The sequence below is a fragment of the Passer domesticus genome, chromosome 5 (genome assembly GCF_036417665.1).
Source record: "Passer domesticus isolate bPasDom1 chromosome 5, bPasDom1.hap1, whole genome shotgun sequence".
Lineage (NCBI taxonomy): Eukaryota > Metazoa > Chordata > Aves > Passeriformes > Passeridae > Passer > Passer domesticus.
This window is the reverse complement of record NC_087478.1, coordinates 27,756,605-27,766,922: the sequence shown is the minus strand read 5'-3', so window position 1 is coordinate 27,766,922 and position 10,318 is coordinate 27,756,605. Positions and strand designations below refer to the sequence as shown.

Sequence of the window (10,318 nt, the reverse complement as noted above, 5' to 3'; positions counted from 1 at the left end):
AAAAACAGATCAGTTAGTACATTTAAAAATCCATGCAACTTGTAAAACTAAATCCTTACAGCAAAGCAAATCCATGTTCATTTTTGGCACTTAGAATAAAAAACACAAATTAGGCTAAAGATAAATTTAGCACGGGAATTAAATGTTTAATTTGTTTTAAAGAATGTGCTTTATGTTTTGTAACTGTTGCATTGGTCACATAATAATGGAGGAAATTAAAATCTATAATAAGAACATGATGCTTGCATTAGACAGAAGTAATGCATGGGGAAAAATAGAAAATATTTCAGGCATCAAATGTCATCTCTGTCCCCATACATGAATAGGCTCTTTCAAATTACACTTTTGTACAATCATTACTCAGTGCCTCAATCAGGCTACTCACATTTTAATTTCAATTTGATTTAATTGCAAGAATTGTAATTTCAAAAGAAATTATCAGTACAGAATCCAGTAGTGTTTTATCTTAATTACAGATTATTCTTCATGTCATCTATTCTTCTCTAAGAATGATGAATAATTGATTACAAGATTTACCACAATTATTTGATGAAAAATCAATGGTATTCAATCAATTTGTTTAGCGATTGCACTTTGCAATTTACATTTAAGTAAAAGATTAAGATCTCTGCATAGTTAAATAACGAAATATGTTTAAATAATGTTAAAACCGTAACACAATGAAACAAAAGTTAATCAAGTTAGGGTTGTGATTTACACTTTTGCCATTACAGAGAAGGAAAAGGACAAATAGTGTGGTATATTATCCCTAACTTCCAACACCCTGGCTTCCCCAACTGCCATTTTTAAGCAAATTGAATGTACTAAGAACAAAAAGATACTTAAAATAATTACTGTTATTTATCTAAAATAGTATTTATTGCCTTCTGTGAAACAGTTTTGGTTTTTTTCTGTGTATCACTTCCAAAACTGCATCAATCTTAAGAAAGGGTTAATCATCAAGTGTCTTACTGCATGGGGGATCAGACATGACCTCTCAAAGATATTTTATCTCTCAAATGGGGGACAACAGAAGGTTGTTGGTGTCTCCTGTTCAAACAGAAACACCTCCATGCAATGAAACAGCCACATGCTCTTGGGGAAGATGCTGTGAAAAATCCCCTGTAGTATCATGCAGGTAGGAGACGTGGGACTGGGAAACAGATATGCGAAGAACCACTGGGTTTCTGAGTGTTCTTTTGGAACTAGAGAAATGCAGGGAATTCTGCCATTGTTTCTTGAATGCAGCCAGATTCATCTGAGACCACTCAGAAGGCAGAGTACAATGATCCATGGCTGGAACAGTTACAGAAATGTTGGGATGTTTTCCAGGAGCTGCTCCAAAGTGTCACTGCAGCTCACAGGACTGACTCCAGCTCTGGCAGAAGGGAGCAGATCACTGCAGCAGATCTTGGAAACAGGACTGGCATTACTTATATGTATTGTAAACTAAATGTTGCTCTTTTCATCTCAGTGAAATTGCCCATTTTTTCCTAGTGCACATGAAATAACTAGGCTAGAAGAACTAATGGAATAGTCTGTGATCAAAGGCAGGGCATGAAGCCTTCATAAAAGGATAACAGTTTAGTCCAGGAACGACATAAAGAGTTAAATATTCAGGGAAGATGCCAGTGAAAGAAATCCATAAGAAAAGTTTTTTATCTGGCCATGTAAGGATTCAGCTGACTTTTAAACGGAGATTAGGCAGGACTCTGCAGCTGAAAAAGTTATGGAGCCATAGGATAAGGCCAAGACAAACAAAACAGACAAAAATCAGCAGAAAGAATCTTATACATATAAAATGAAGGACTATTGCAAAAATAAATCAAAAAAGGAGCTACAGTAAACTCGAACAATTCTTGAACTGGAAAGCCTGAGAAGTCATTCCCTCTCCAAAATGCAAGCATGCACTCCAGCTTTGTCCTGACCATGTGGCAGGATGCAAATTCTTCCCTCCTTGCATGCTTCATCCAGGTTTCCATGGGAAAATAAATCAAACCTGGGCACTGTGATGGCACTCATAGTACTCCTCACTCTATCCCTGCTGTGACTCATCAGTGACCAGGTTTCCAACAAAACCTGCAAAATCATACAAGCACTCGGAATGTTTGGTGTAGATTTTTAGGCTCATGCAGATACAGGAGACAAAAGTGGTACACCTGACAAAGTTAAGGGGAAAACAACCATCTTAATGTCATTTGAAAACTCATTATTAAGACTGGGGGTTTTTAAAACCCAGTTCTATACAATTTATAAAGAGCATATTGCTGGGTACAATCCAAAGAAAAGAGCTGGGTTTATAAGAACCAGCATTTGAAAGCTTATGCCTAATTGCTTTGGCCAGTCCACATTACTTGATTCCAGTGAAAGTGTCCCAAAACCACCAAAACACCTAACGGAGAGTTTTAACAAGCTGGTCTTGTAAATATTAATAATTGAAGTGCTTCCATGCAGGTTTATATCTGAAAAACTCTGCATAAAGATTAACTAAGCCTCATATGACCCATGTGGTGTAAGACAGTTTTATTCTCTGCACACAAACAGGGAAACTGAGGCATTCCTACTGCTGCTTAAAGGCACATATAGGAAAGGAATGGCCATTGTATCCATTATGAACTCCCTTCCTGAAGAAAGACTAAGTAATAAAAACAGAAAGTAAAAATCCAATGTACAGTGTTATAGAAAGCAAGCAGCAGAAATTAAAGTACTGTTTCTCCCCCAAAATCCCCAAATGAAGCTAGACTATGTTTCACACCGTAGGAAAAAAGCTAAACCAAAACAAAACAGTACAACTGAACCTTGCACAAAACTCAAATCTTGTCCCAGGTTTAACAAAAATGTTGTTTTAATACATAGTAAACACAGACCTGTATGGGGTGGCTGAAAGTCAATGTAAAGACTGCCATGTTTCACTTAAAACTCTCCATCTCTGGACATGGCCTTTGTCTACTCCTCATTCTTAACTGGCTTAAGTAATCAGACAACATGGTCAGACCTGTGTTGGCTGAATCCAGCAGCTCTGGATCACAGGATCGGGTTTGGAAGGCACCTCTGAGGGCCCTCTGGTCCAGCCACCTCTTCCAGGCCAGCCTCAAGGCTACATCAGTGCTAGATTACATGTTTGGTACACAGGGAGCTACTCTTGTTTGCTTACCTGCAGTTGCAGCTGCAACTCTGTATGCACGGTTTCCATACGTAAACATGGGATACTATAAAGATAATTAGAAATATTTAAAGTATTCACTGGAAGAGGTAGGATTGGAAAAGAAAGTCTGATGGATTGCTCTAGGCATTTTCTTCCAGGGTACCTGTATGAATCTGTACAGACACTTTCCTCCTACTTCAAAATCACAGAAAAACGTCTCATACTTCACATTTTTAAATTTTAACCTCCTGCAAAGTGGGCCAAAAACTGCATTCCTCACATGAAATTAATGATAACTGTCAGCAATACTTTCTGCAGAAAAATTCTAAATATAGAACATATTTTAGAAAACATTTTTCATTAAATGGGCAACAGTCTCATGGAATTTGGGGTTTTTACTATGTTGCAGTAGCAAAGGTGGGACTCAAGACCCTTTTAAATTTGCTCATCAGCAGTTTTGGTTTGTTTTGTTTTTGTTGCATAGATATTTTTGAAATATTTAACAGAAGTTTAACATATACAAATATATATTGTAATTCTGGGCCTTTTTTATGTGTAAGCTTTTCTTATACCCTCTTGCAACCTACTTCAGTGGCAGACAAGACCCCATCCTCAAATTATCCACGCTTCAAGTGAATGAAAAGTGCATGCAATTAAAACCTGTGAACAGTATCTGAGGAGAGAATGCAACAAAAGCACAAAACAGCCAAGAAGCTCCCCAAAAAAAGAGAAAAAAAAAGATGGAAATATTATTGTCCCTTCCTCACTAATTGCATTTGCAGGTTGTAATTTTTTGTCTTTCCTGCTGTTTGCAGTTAGGTGTGTTTTCTCTTGGACACAAACAAAGTCTGGTAGGTCCAAAGAGAAAACTGTCTGGACTGTTTTAGGATTACAGTTGGCAACTTGGACATGCTCTATTTCTGTCCATGCTATGAAAAAACAGAGCAGGTTATAACACTTTTTAAACAGCCATGCTGGATTTGCATTGCAGCCTTGGCTGTAGAATGGGTAAATTGCATTACTGTAGCAAACTTCCCAGGCTTCCCATATGGTTAAGCAGAAACTAGGAGTTTATAGCTTAATTAGAGGCACTTGTAAGTGAGGATCAGATAAACAGATATACAACTTAAAAGAGTGCATTGGCCATAAATTCTTTCATTCCAGATTCAGATCTGCTAATATATGACTTCAAACACCTTTGACAAGGTTATTTAAAAGCCAAGCAATCTTATTTCCTATGTCTTTGGAACATGAAGTGGGAAGAAGTAAATTACAGAAATCATGCAGTGCTGCCAGCAGAGCCTAAATGTATTTAGATCTTTGTGATAAGTGATAGAGAAATGCTTGAATAGGTGGCTGGGAAGAACACAAGACAAGGGACAAACAGCTGTAAGGCAGCAGATGGCTCCTTTGCCATCTTTATCACCCTATTCCCTTCACAATTAATTTTACAATATTATTATATAGTGTTATTCTTATATTCTATATTTTACAATATATTTTTTTCACACTCCTGTTTCATCCTCTGTTTTTTTCTTAAATTGGAGGAGAAATGCAAATTCATTCTGATGGAAAGAGTGAGAGAGGCTGACTCTTCTGAGGTTTCCCCTGTCTGTACAAGTGTCTATTCTTTTTTTTTTAAACTTCAATGATGCAATTTGGAAATATTTATTTTCAGACTTGGTTAATATTTAAAAGGAATTGAAAAATTAACATTTAGAAAATTGAAAAATTAAAAGAGCACCAGGGTTTGAATTGCAGTTGAAACTTGTAAGGTGATAAGTAGTTTTAACACTTTTGACTGTAGCAAAGTTGTAGCCTATGGCTGTAGTCTGAAGCTGTTTCCTGTCGGTTTTTATTTTTTCAGATGGAGAAAGATGATTTTGACCAGACTGGAATATAGATAAACTTATTCTGCTAAGAGAGGAAAACCGAATCTACTTCAAAACACCAAGGGAAAATTCTCCTTTTCATTTCCTCATGTAATTCCTTGTTTCAAGAATCGAGACAATGCCAGAGGCACAGCTTAATACAAAAACAACTTTTGAGGCTCCAAACATACTTTTTTCACCAAGCGGGGAGCGTTTGTGACTGCCTAGAAGTCACTCTGGCAAAATTATTCTCACCTTCCAATTTGCACCTATAGAAGAAATACAACATCGAGTTAAATGCCATGTGACTCATCCTTTGATGTTTCCATAGAGGGTTTAAAGACTAAGACCACTAGAGAACCGGGCGCTCAATGCACGTTCCTTAAAGAGTGTTGTTAGGTGCGAGCAACAGGATCAAGGGCTGCAGATTCCAGCAGTTTAACAGATACCAAAAGTGCCCGTAACGTCAAAAGGAAAGGGATTTGTTCGTGTGCCTGGCTACTTCAGCGTCCCTTTAATGCCGGCCCCTTCGCTTTGCCGTCTCCTTAGCGCTGAGCCCGGGGCTGCTCTGCTTTGGGGCGCGCCCAGCCCCGCGGGCGGCTGCGGGCCCGCACCGCGCTCCCTGCGGCAGTGCCCGGCTGAGCCACGGCCAGCACCGCGGGCCGCAGACCCAGCCGGAACGGGCTCCGTCTGCACATCCCTCTGCCCACAGCAGCGGCAGGAGTTGTCATTAACTTTCCCGTCCCGCTCCCTGGATGAAAGCTGGCGGCTTCAGAGCTCCGTCTGAGCGAGGGAAAGGGAGCGCAGGAGCCGCCCGTGCCCGCCCGCCCGCTCGCTCGCTCGCCGAACAGGCTCAGCCGCGCTCCCCTCACGCTCCCCGCGCCCCGCCGGCCGCGCCCCCCGCGCGCCGCCGCCGGGCCCCGCCCCGAGCCCCGCCCCGCCGGGCCCCGCGCGCCGCCGGCCGCCCTGCGATTGGCGGGCGCGGCGGGCGGCAGCCAATGGGCGCGGCGGAGCGCGGCCGGCGCCGTCCCGGGCGCGGAGCGGCCGAGCCCCATTAGGGCGGGGAGCGCGCCGGGGCTCGGGCAGTCGCGGCGGGGCGGCCGAGGAGGCTCCGGGCGGTCCCTCCGCGGCGCTGCCGGAGATGCGCGTCTCCCGCCGGCGCTGACTCCGTGGGACAGAGCCGGGTATCCGCCTCCCCCGTCGTCTGTGTGACGGACCACACCGCCTCCCGGGAATACGTTGCCGTGGTCCGGCCGCGCTGCGGGGAGGGTAAGTGGAGGCTCCACGGGATGACGAGTGACGGACAGCCTGCGGCGGAGCGCCCGGCGGGCTTGGTGGAGCGCCCTCCGCAGCTGGCACCGTGCCGCCGGCGGCGGAGCGCTTCCCGCGGTGCGGCGGGGGTCCTGCGCCCTGCCCGGGGCTGGCATCGCCCGGGCGCGCCGGTGAGGAGCCGCCCGAGCCCGGAGCCGGCGCTCGGCAGCGCCGCTGGCGCCGCGCCGTCCTGCGCGGAGTTGTCGGACGGGACTGCGGGCTCGGGAGAGCGGGGGAAGCGCTGGGGAGCGCGGGGTGTCCCGCCGAGCTCCGCAGCCGCTGTCGGGGGAAGGTGTCGGGGAAGGGGTCGCGGCGCCGCCGCCGTGCCGGCTCGGTGCCCCGGCGGAGAGAGCGGCGCGCCGCGGTCGCCGGTCTGGGTGAGGGTCCAGATGTGGGAGCTCAGCTGTTGCCTGTCAGTGCGTGGCAACTGGCCCCTTCCAGGCAGCCTCCGCCCTCTCCCTTATCCTGAGCGAAGCGTCCGCCTCTGGGCGCTCTCCTGCCCCGAGCGGGGACCCTGGCGAGGTGGAAAGCTCGGTCTGCCATCCCGGCGGCGTCTTCAGCGCTGTCCGCTCTGACTGGGGGGTGGTCCCCACACCCACCCCTGCAGCCGCGGACCTCGCTCAAGTATGTGTTTGTGCTTTCCGTGCTTGACGAAGAGAGCTCTGGAAGGGCGATGGATTGTCCGCGAGCCCCTTCTCCCAGAATATTTGTGCCCACCGCGGGATTTCAAACTCCAGCAGCCACCATTTATCAGTCGGCTGGGCTGGGCTCGGTCCAGACGCCTTCGCTGTGGTCCGAGCCCGCGGCGGCTGGGTCTGGCCTTTGACAGGAATGTCTCGCTGTACCCCAGCGGGGGTGGCCCGGGAAGGGCGCATGAAGCACCCCAGTACCGCTGTTTCTGAATGCTGTCAGCTGGAGGGCGAGGAAACGCAGCGGGGGGTATTTTACAGGCTCGCTGAGAAATGTTTATACAGCGAAATTTAATGGTTAACAATGCATATTCCCAACATGCTAAAACCTATAAAAAGGCATAAATAAATTACTAGCGTTATTGTTGCGAAATTCCCTGTGATCATTGTTTAGCTGGTAACTGAGATCTTTAAACTACATGTTTTGCACGGCAAACTCTAGAGTAAGTACTGAGATTTTTCTAGTAGGATGGGGTTTTCCCCCCTTCAGCTGTAGTTCTTACTATTCCTAGGGAGAATTAAGGTAATTTGTATTATTTCTTTGCAAGACAGGTATATCACAATGGCTAGGTTTTCATCTCAAGACGTGAGTAGATCAGAATGAGCTTGGACTGGGAGGGGAAAGGAAAGGAGATGGAGCGAGCCGTTACTCTGGTGCAGTGACAGATCCTTTCATTTCTGCCTGCAGAGCCCCGGATGAGCAGGGCTGGTGCAGTTCTGCCAACAGCACAGTTAATTGTGTCCTGTAAATCAAGGTCCATGGAGCTGCTCTCTTTCTGTACAACAAAAGGTCTTGTAATGAGTAAGCCCAGGTCAGTCATATAAAAATTTTAACATCAACTGGGCAAGGTGTGTGTGTAAGGACCTTACAGGGTTAATAGCTAAACTATTAAGATTGGAGTCAGATGTGGGTAAAAGCAACAGGAGAGTCTGGTTTTTCCTAATATCCTGTAGTATGATAACTCTGAAAAAGGTAATTGTTTAAAAAAAATCTGTTTCAATTTAAGATTTATTAAGCAAGGAGAAACTTACATAAACATAAGAATCCCTTTCTTGTTTGGAAAGGCAAGAAATGGCTAGAAATGTCATCTGAACTTAAAGACTACAAACTATGTGTGGATTTTCGTGTATATGTGCAAGAATGTTATTAATCTCATTTTCAGATGGCTTATTCTATGTTTTGGAGGGTCTGGAGTGTTTAACTCAGACCTTTGGCAAAATGGCTTCTGTGCTTTTAGGTTTTGTTTTTTTTCCATAGCAAATGAGTTATTTCTAGCATTTAATAAGACTTTAAAATACAGGAGCAAATGAAAGCAAGTGCCTTCCAAAGAAGGAGAAATTGAGGGGGTGGGAGGGGGGAGTCAAGTTTTACTTACATATGTTATGAGTTGGGAATGTAAATTTGTGTATAAGGAGAAGATCTGAAGAATGACTTGGCACACTAATGACCTGGCTTTTTGGAACTTCAAGAGTTTGGTCTGTCTCCCCCTATGGTTATAATAAGAGATTAAATGCGTTTGGCATATTTAATTAATTAGCATATGAAAATAGGATGTCTTTTACTTTGTCATTGTTTTCCTGTGAAACTTTTCTATGCTAATGATTGTCTGCATTTTACAGAGTAATTTGCTTTGCTTCATATTATGCTTTTGCAGATTGGTTTGACCCTTTCTAATGCTGAAAGCCTTTGTATCGTGGCCTAAAAGTCCTTCCCTTTTGTCATATGAATCTTGCGTAATAAACACGTTGTCAATTACTGCTGTACACAGCTTCTGACAGGGCAGACTGAAAGTTGCTCTTGAATTGAAAGCCTCTGTTTGCTTGGGTGCAATGTCTTATGCATTCCAGAACTAATTGGACGTGCAGTGATGAATTTCATTTAAAAGAAACAAACAAGCTGGGTTGTGTTTCTGTTTTCTGTGACTACATTACCTTAAAGTAAAGCGATCCCTGCTGCTGGGTTATAAAAGCATGTTCTGAAACATTACTTTTTATTCTTTAAATGTTGAGAAAGATCACTTGTATTTCTGGGAAAACTGTTGCACGATACAATATTGCACTAAGAATGCTGGATTGAGATGGTTCCCTAGTCCCCAAGTGGTTTATATCAATATTCAGTTTACCCCCTGTATTAAGGCTTAAACTTCAGTTTGGCCAGCACTGGTTTTTGCTTATGCTGTTTAAACAGAAGTAAACTTGAGGTTAGCTCTAGCCATTAGTATATGCTTGGTGTAAGCCATACAAGCTTAGGTCCTGCTCCTGGAAATGTTTACAGAAATGAGTAGCTTTTACTTGTGTGCTTAAATTGTTTGGATTAGGAGTTGTATAATGGGAAGAACCAGCTTGGAAGGACACAGCACAGCTATTGCTCATCTTTTCCTCCTCCCACCTTATGGCTGAAGAATGATGGCAAGAAACATGTTTTTCAAGTAATTGCACACTGAAGTCGTGGCATTTCTGGCAGAAATTCCCAGATAGACTATCAGATCAGTTTGCCAAAATGACATGCTTTTTTTCAGAAACAGCGCTTTGGCTGCTGGTTCATTGACAAAGGATATTTCCAGCTACTGAAGAAAATTTCACAGGTGGTCTGCTACAACTCTTCCTCTTTGTATTTTACTTATTTATAATATTCACAAAATACATTTTATATTTATAGAAGAACTAAAAGAGCATTTGGCTTCTCAGCAACAAACTGATAATATTCCTAAAGCATATTCTTGTGCAAGGAGGTTTTTTTAAATGTACAAAATGAGTGAAGTACTCATATACAAGAGGTAAGAGCCAACACAAACATTTTTAGTATTTTTAAAAGGTCTGTAAATGACAGCTTTTTGCTAGTTTACCTTTTCTTGGAACCCTGCCTGGAAGGCTTCTTAAAAGTTCTTAAATATAGCCATAAGGTTGGTGAGTTGCTTTTCAAGATCATTCTGAACCTATCAAGCCCAATGTTTTGCTAGCTAGTAAACCTGGGGTAGACAGTCTCTCAGGTAGACCTTTCCTTTCCAGTGGATTACACATCAACAAATGCCAGAACTGTGTTATTTCAGTTGTTCTGTACCAAAGTCGTGTACTCCTATCTAAAGTCTGTGTTTGAAGCATTGATTTATAGCACCTGATAGCTCTTGCTGTTCTGTCTTGTGTACTTCTCTCCTTCATTTTCTCTCTTGCCCTCTGTCCCCTCCTTAAGATGTAAGAGTATTATGGAGTGTGCTTGTAGGTTTGTATCTGTAACAGATATAATAAGTTTTGTTCAGTTTCCCCCCTTTTATCTAAGGACAGATTCTGCAGTTTGCAATTAC

The 10,318-nt window shown here is 43.6% G+C and overlaps 1 protein-coding gene across 2 annotated transcripts in view; it reads left to right on the top strand.

Moving 5' to 3' along the window:
* Positions 1–6,016: 6,016 nt before the first annotated feature.
* The window catches only part of PRICKLE1 (prickle planar cell polarity protein 1), a 65,876-nt gene continuing 61,574 nt past the window's right edge, over positions 6,017–10,318 (top strand). Inside the window, exon 1 of one of the 2 annotated variants that reach the window (XM_064422462.1) lies at positions 6,017–6,285. The gene's annotated coding sequence lies outside the window, so the exon portion shown is untranslated. Of the gene's footprint in view, positions 6,286–7,701; positions 7,829–10,318 lie in introns of those variants that run through there. The other variant, XM_064422466.1, reaches the window with a different exon arrangement.